An 8,292-nucleotide genomic window follows, 5' to 3' on the forward strand; every position below is an offset into this window, starting at 1 on the left:
GGGCAAGAGATAAAGGAGAGAAAAATGATATATGAAAAGCACCGTAAGTATCCACCGTTGCAAGGATTGTCCAGGACTGGCTTAAAGCTTTTTGTCCTCACACCTTTCTGCTGATGCCTTTTATTATTATTCCCTTTTTTTCCCCCTTTAAGTTAGTCAGTTGATGAATGTCGATAACACTGAAGCAAAGACGACGAGTTCGCTGGGGGATTTTCAAACATTCAAATCACGCGCCAAAGCTTTCCGGTCTTCTGAGATCTCAGGCACACACGTTCACACAAAATGGGAAGGAATATGACAATAATAACAACAACAACAACAACAACAACGAATAAGAAAAATAGTTTAGAGGGGAGAAACCTCTTTTTCTTTCCCCCCCTTCGTGAAAGAAAAGCTATTCTTCTTCTTTTGCTGGTGTTGGAGGTTATTCAAAATGGCCCAACAGTTGCCTCGCAGCTAAAGAGTGACAATGTATTATACAGCCCCACCAGCGAGACACCTAAACCCAAAACAAGCCACAGCCAGTCACACAACAAGCAAAACGATCTGGCAATACCTAGAAGAATAGATTTTTTTTTTCCCCTTCAGGACTGAAAATGCTGGTCTAACTTTTGGTTTGGGACTCTCTTTCTCTCCTCTTCTATGTTGCGTGTAACCCTGGAAACGATTGTGTATAGCTGATGGTTCACCCCGTATACCCAAGGACAACAAAACGGCCACTGATACACAACAATACAAGAAAAAGAGATTCGGGAAATAGGTACGCACGATCGTTTCTTCTTTTTTCTTTTCCAGGTGGGGATCGATTTTGAACGGAGTTGCTAACCCGGAGAAAAGTTTTGAAAAAGAAAAGCTAAATGGGGGGGGGGGGGGGGGGGGTGAATCTCCATGACAATCTGTGTGGGAAGAAGACCCCCCTCCATTGGGGTCGTTTCTCCCTATACGGAGCCCTGGCCTAACCTGGAGGACACATTGCTTTTTAACTTTCTTTCGAGAGGCCTTTTGTTTAGCTATACGCAATGAATAACGAGTAAAAAAGAAAATTCAAATGGCACAAAAGAGATGAAACCTTTAGCTTATATACAAACTGCATCCACGCCACACGACGTAATAGCTGGCGGACATGTCGATGGATGGGAAAATAATTTATCGACAGTGAATTCAATAGCCTCAGACGGTTATTTTAGAAGAAAAAGAAAAAAACATTATGAAATATATACGTATAAGGAGGACGAAAAGATGACTTTTTTTTTTCTCGGTTGCTCGACACCTTGGGCCATATTGACACACACATTTTATCGACGGTACTGCCTGCGTGTCTCACGCGTTTTTCCCTTTTTTCTCTGAAAAGAAAACGTTCATGGAAGTGGCTCTTTTGTGTAACGAAGTCATCCGAGCTGTACGTGATCGTTTGTGAGGATTCAGTTCGACCGAACAAGAAAAAAAAAAGAAGGGCAGAAAGAAGGTTAGATTATCATAATGCTAAGGTGTTATATATATGTATATATATATAGGACTGCGTAACTTTAACTTCTCGCTTCGTTCGAGAGAGTCGTGAACTTGGGCTTGTGTGACGGCGGAAGAACACGGCCCGTTACACACACGCGGGACCAGGTGCGCCCAGCTGCGTGACTACGTAAGCTCGTAGTCGTCGTTGCCAAAATTACGGCGTCACATTCAATAGGGATAATGAAGTTCCGAAAAAAAAAACGGCACTCTAACCGTCTGCCTTTTTTTTTTTTTTCAGTGCCGCCACAGAGAATCAACTCTGGAGGACATTAGGCATCTCACATATTACAAATATTAAAAACTCTTCAAATCTCTTTTTTTTTTTTTTCGTATAGTAATATAAAGAAGGATGTACGTATATAACAGTCTTTTATTTTCCCATTTAAGAAAAAAGATTATTTCGATTTCCAGCCGGAGGAGTTTCGAAACAGCTGACTAAAGGTGGACGAACGGTCGTCTGTTTCATCAAATACGCCATTTTGCTATTTGTATATGCAGCATATTAAACCGAAAACTATAGCTGTGTGATTGCCTAACAAGATATTGAATCAACACACACGTAAGCAGCTCCGGGTTGCGAGGAACTGTTGCCGATCCGGCTGGATGGCCCTCATGCAACGTCAAATTTACTCTCCATTGGCTTCTCTTTGGTAGATATAAATGTATTCTACGTTCAGACCCGTTGTCAATGACGCTGATGGTGAAAGACACAAAAGATATTTGTGTACAAAATTATGGTTATTTGTGCATTTAAAAACTGTGGCTCTAAAGCGTTGCGTGTGTTTCGACGCAATCGAGTGACGAACTACAACAGTCATACGATTGTGTTTGTCGACGACCAACTAGAAAGAACCGGATGGCCTTGTTATCGAGAAACCACATTCTTCTTCTGATATGTGGAGAGCGTCATCATTTGATTCTTACTATACAACTCTTTCTGCTCGTGCTGTGCGTGCTAACTTGATTTCAAGTTTAGATAATTCCTCTTTCTTATATTTAAATTCCACCAAGTCTCTCAAGGTTAGCAAAAAGACGGCTGGGAATAAATAAAATAGATTCAGCTAAATAAAGAATGACGTAAAAGGCTTTTTCAATATCGAGATGGTCTATAGATATTCTCCGATTCACTGGTAGAAAAAAAAATCATTCATGCGTTCACGGACATTCAGACAGGTCTCACAAAGTCCGTGTCCTGGGATGTCCCGTCCCATACGGCAAGCAATCCAATGATTGTTGAGATGTAAAAGACCTATCATCCAGGTAGACGCCTCTTTTGCATTAGCACCTTACACTCTTCTGATGAAACTGGAAATGATGTTTTATTTTTGGACGAACGTGATCAAAGGCGCGTCTATAAGAGGTGAAATAAATGTAGCGATTTAAAAGGGAGTCGTTCGAAGAGCGTGAAGAGCGTGAATAGCTGGGTGATTTGATTCGATTGGAGATGTTGGCAAACAAACACGAGAGGCCATCAAGCTGAGATAGATTGATCCGATTGGAAATGCACTGACGAGATACAGCAGGGGCTTTTACATTTTTTTTTTTCTGGTTCTACACTCGTTCAACTGGTTCCCCAGTTGTGTGTCATCATCGTTTGCCTGAACGCGGACGACCGCGCCCTACTGAAGGGAAACACTCAAGACAGTCGCCCACTTAACATTGGAACCAACTTACGTGTATAGTAACGTTTTCTTTTCGTTTTATTTGACACATCAACGTTTCCTCTTAAATAATAGCACTAAACATCATCTTCTTGATGGACTTTTCTCATTAATTCCATTGGTGTTTCATTTAACAATCGTTTTTTTTTTCAAGAAATCGGGATTCGCCCATCAAGCTTTCTTAATTGAAAGTGCTTTTAATCCTTTATCCCCGTTATTTTGTCCCCATAATTGTCCTACTGTTTTTCCTTTTCCTTCGTTTCCTAGGAAATCTGCGTTAAAAATAAATTCTTTTTGACCACGGCTACCTCAAGCCAAGTTCTTTCCCGAAAAACAGCCGTTTCTCTTACAACAGTTTTTACTTTGACCGGTCGTCGATATATTCAGGTGGTCATTCGACTCCAATTATGATCAGCTGTTCACTGAAGTGGAGAACGATTGGGCAAGAGAGAACCATAGACGAGATTCAGCCTGCTGTGAAATTTCAACCAGTGTCGCCAGTTGCTTTCCCGATTCTCTTCAGCCCCGTGAACACGTCAGATTGGTCGGCCACGATTTCATCGTCTCGCAGACATCAAAACGGGCACAGAAATAAATAAAAAAGGGCTCTCGGGTTCCACGTTATCGTTCCACAACGTGATTCCTGAAAAAAAAAAAACAACACCAACAATCAAATTTTGTTTAGTTTCTTTCCATGTCAATCTAATAGGGTACTTTGCCCAAATTCGAAGATGTGATGTTCATGCGTCCCCAATCATGATCATGCTTAATACGATGAAAAACGAGTGAGGATGTACACAATCCTAGTCGCTGGATGGGAATTGATTAGTCACCTTTCGTGATGCAAATCAAAACAAGGAAAGACAGGAGGCTTCTTGTAACGCACTTGTCTGGACAGCACGATTCCCAAGTTAAACAATTTGCTCATTGTCCATATAAAATACAAGGAGCAAAATAAATCCTTGTCAAGTGATTCGGCTGCTTGTTCCCTACGACATTCTGAATCTTTTTTTAGAATTACCATCGACATGTAAAGCATTTTCCATGCATATTTTTTTTTTAACTAGACAAAATATATCCTTGTTAGCGCGTCTATTGTAACCCACAATGACGGAACAAGTCCCCCTCCCCTTATCATTCGTAAACTGTGTTACAATATGGGCCCAACTTGAATAATTATTATTATTTGAGAAAACCAAACCACAAAAGGATTTTTTACTTCGTTTTTTTTTCCTCTTCTCTTTCAAAGGGGCGTTTTTGATTATTCATTTTCAAGCTTTTTTTGGGTATGTAATAATGGAGGCCTGTGTTGCAAGAAGTCCATGCATATATATATAAATGGTACTGTATATACAATACCCCTATCGTTCCGGAAGTGTCATCCAGCTGCGAGGATTCTTTCGTGGGGGGAATGGGATATCACTCTATTGTTGTGTGTTTGCCCTCCAACTGCTGCTTGCTGCTTCTGGTCGTCTTCTATGGATGTGTGCAAAATGGGCGGAGGAAGAGAAAGCATAAAAAAAAAAAAATTAAATAAAGAAGTTTCCAAAAGGTGTTTGATGGCCGGGGACTTCTCCAGGCCCGTGGAAGACACATACACACACACAAAAAAAAAAAAAAAGAAGAAGAAGAAAAGACGGAAACAAGACGACCGAGAAAAGAAAGAGATAGGGGGAGGCGAAAAAGAGACCTGAAAAGTCAAAGAAAAAAAAGAAGAATAACGACCCAACCGGCCAGAAAGGATGTAAGCGTATCTTTCAATCCTGATTTATGGCATTCTCAATTCTCCTCCTTTTTTTTTTTGGAAAATTTCCTTTCCTTTTGCTTCCATATTCTCACCCCGTCTTCCATATCCACCGTCCTTTTTTTTTTTCTCCTTCCACCACACACAAACACACAGAGCAATAAACATCTTCGATTGAAAACCTTGAAAAATAAAAATTGCCGGCAAAAAAAAAAGAGACGTTCCAGGAAGTAACAGGACATCCATCACCGGATCATCAAAAGATGATATCAATTAATTCTTTGGATAAAAGTCGTCAGTTCCAGCCAGTTTTTTTTTTTTTTATAGTTTTCGTTCGTTTTCATCGTTGTGCGGCAGACTAGTGCGTCCGTACGCTTGTGCAAATAGATTCTGAGTGTGTGTGTGTCTACCTTTTTCTTAAAAAAAAAAAACTTGGAAAAGATTTACGAGCTTCACATTTATCACTTGGATGCGAGGAGGTCGCCATATCCAGCTATCAAAAGCCGTTCCCCAAAGTCGACCATCGTCGCCGTCTTCGGGGGCAATTTTCTTCGTTTTTATGTGTGTGTATTTTCTTGGAATATATATTTTCTTATTCGCCTTTCGACCCCCCACCTAACCCCCCCTACGTTTGAAATTATAAAGAGAAAATGTGGAAGCCAAGTCGAGGTGGTCTGGGCTATTAAGCAAACGAGAACAGAATGAGCTGGTGGTCTGCTCTCGTCAACCTTAAAGAAGACCTTTCTTTTTTTTTATAATTAAGAAAAGAAGATTCTTCTAATTGTTCAAATAAAAACATTAAATCGTATGTGGTGGTATACCATACAAGTGAGAGGTAAATATACAATGGCGGCTCACTGTCAAACAATATCCATAAATAGCCAAATGAAATAGCAGGACATTTAAATCTATACCACATTTTACAGCCCAATAGGTTTTGGCTTTTAATTGTATTAGTAAAAGAAAAAAAAAATAGATGGAGGGGGGGCAATGCTTAAAAGAGACAGGGAGGTCCTACCACCAAGCCCCCCAATGTGAGTGTCTTTGGTGGCTGAACATTTATCCGTAAGAAAGATCTGGTTAGAACTATGTCACAAGCAAAAGGATATGGAGAAAAGCAGGAGCAGACAGAGAGCAAGAAATCGATGCCTATTCTTCGATAAGAAGGACACCCACATACTTTCTATATCGAGTAAGTACTCCTGCATTGCTGATGCAAAAAAAAAAAAACGAAGCTCTATGTCTTTTCTCATCCGTCTTGTTAAAGCCATCCCAGGTAGCTCCAAACTGTCCAGCTGTCCACCCCAAATGTGCACCTTTCTCACTGCCGGGTGATTGTAAAAAAAAAGGGGGGGGGGGGGATAAAGAAAAGGGAGAGAACTTTGACATTATAGAAAAAGACGACAAGTATTTTCCAGAGCGAAGTAAATCGATAGAAAAAATGCATGGCAAGTAGCGCCTGCATAGTTTCCACGATTCCTCCGGACCCCCCTCCATTGCTTGTCTTTTCCACTGGTGCCCTTTGCGTTCCGGAATTCCAGAAAGCCCGCGCCAAAGAAATTTAAAAAAAAAAAAGATGTGTTTCTTTTCAAAAGACGTATAGGAGAGAAAAAAAAAAAGTAAAAATGCATTTATATAAAAAGAAAGGGTGACATTCTTGAGCCCTTGGAGGGGGGTTTCGAAAGGGATATGTGGGGCCCAGCTATATAAATATACCACACGAATATGTCTACCTATATATCTCTTGTGTTTTTCTTCTTCTCCCTAGCCATCCATTGAATAGACGCACCGGGGCTGCAGCTCCGTTTGTGTGTGTGTGTGTGTGTGCGTGTTTCGTCTTTGATGCGTGCGTTTGTTTCACCGTAGGCAAAGTAGCAAGGATTTCTCTTCGGTGTGGGAAATCTTTTGTCACATCTTATTGAGAGAGAAATTTCTGGAGAAAAACCCTAACGCAACGGGGGGATGTGAAAGAACAGGGGGGCAATCCGTTGAATGAACGAAGAACATGCCAGGGTTTAAGAAAGAAAAAATAAAAGAACAGGACATAGTTTCTAGAGTCATTTGGAGAATGAAATGTCTTTGCTATACATCGAATGTCGTCCCATTCTTACAATTCCTTCTTGCCTGTTCCGTCTCTTATTTTTTTTTTTTCCGGCCTTCGGACGGACGGAGGATTCCGGACATTCCTGACAATTTCTTTGCTCATTTTTTGTTTGTTTGTTTTCCTTTTTGGAGCTTGTCGGTACGTCTTTTTTTTTTCTTTTTATTCGTCGCTCCTGTTTGAAATCTCATCACATACGAACATAATAATTTTGACGCACACAATCCGCTGCTGGGCATTTGTTGTTGTAACAAACCGTAAAAGGATTTTTTTTTGAAATAAGAGAGCTTGAATGCATCCGGATCTGTGATGAAAAAAAATTCTTCTTTTATTTGTTCAATTTCCTGAAAAGAAATTGCTGAGGAAAAGGGGAGAAGAAAAAAAGGACATTCCAATCACTTGATGGAACGGCATGTATAAGCACCTTGGGTTCAGTCTGCGTACCCTTCTCTTCGGTGTTGACATTCGTTCCAACGTAGGAGGAAAAAAAAAAACACTTTCGTCAAAGATTTCCGTCTTCGCATGTCGTTGATGTCATCCGGATTTTCCTTCGAGAAATAGCTGCTGTTTAATGCTACTGCGGTCGAACGTGCAAAGACGAGGGGAAGAAGGCGACTGTGTATAACAACCGTGGCCCTTTATTCTTGTTCGAGTTATGCCGCGTTAACAGTCAGTACAATACGAAAAGAGATATATATTCAAATGGCCAAAAGCATATCCACATTTCTTAAACGCTCTACTAAAAGACCGGTGGGATTGAAAAGTACCGCTAAACAAAATTCCGCTTCTTTCTTTCGAAACCGGAATAATCGCTATTTGACCGAGCCACCGGGTCCACGCACACACAAAAAAAAAATACATCATTTTGCGCTCTTCGTCGTGGGACTAGCATTCATCGACAGTGTCCCATTCGTTCTGGGTATTTTTTTTTTCTTCTGGGAACTCGTAGCATTTTTTTTTTTTGTGGGTCCACTAAAAGCTTTAACAGCGTTGACATTATATTAGTGCACGTACCTGTAGTTGTATTGAAAAGATCAAATACGATGATCTGCCCTGTCCAGAAAAACTGCTTTAGCAAGAAGGGAAGCGGCGGCATTAACGGGTCGTTAGCCAAGATAAATACTTTAATAAGGACTGCGTAGTATTAGGCTATATAATTTAGCACAGCAGAAAATGTCTAGTATATAGACGCCTGTTAGACATCATAAAAAAAAAAAAGCAAACAACAAAAAGAGCACATCAACAGGTGGAGTCTACTCTGATGGGTAACGTCTAGG

Source organism: Daphnia carinata, chromosome 3 (genome assembly GCF_022539665.2).
Source record: "Daphnia carinata strain CSIRO-1 chromosome 3, CSIRO_AGI_Dcar_HiC_V3, whole genome shotgun sequence".
Classification (NCBI taxonomy): Eukaryota; Metazoa; Arthropoda; class Branchiopoda; order Diplostraca; family Daphniidae; genus Daphnia; species Daphnia carinata.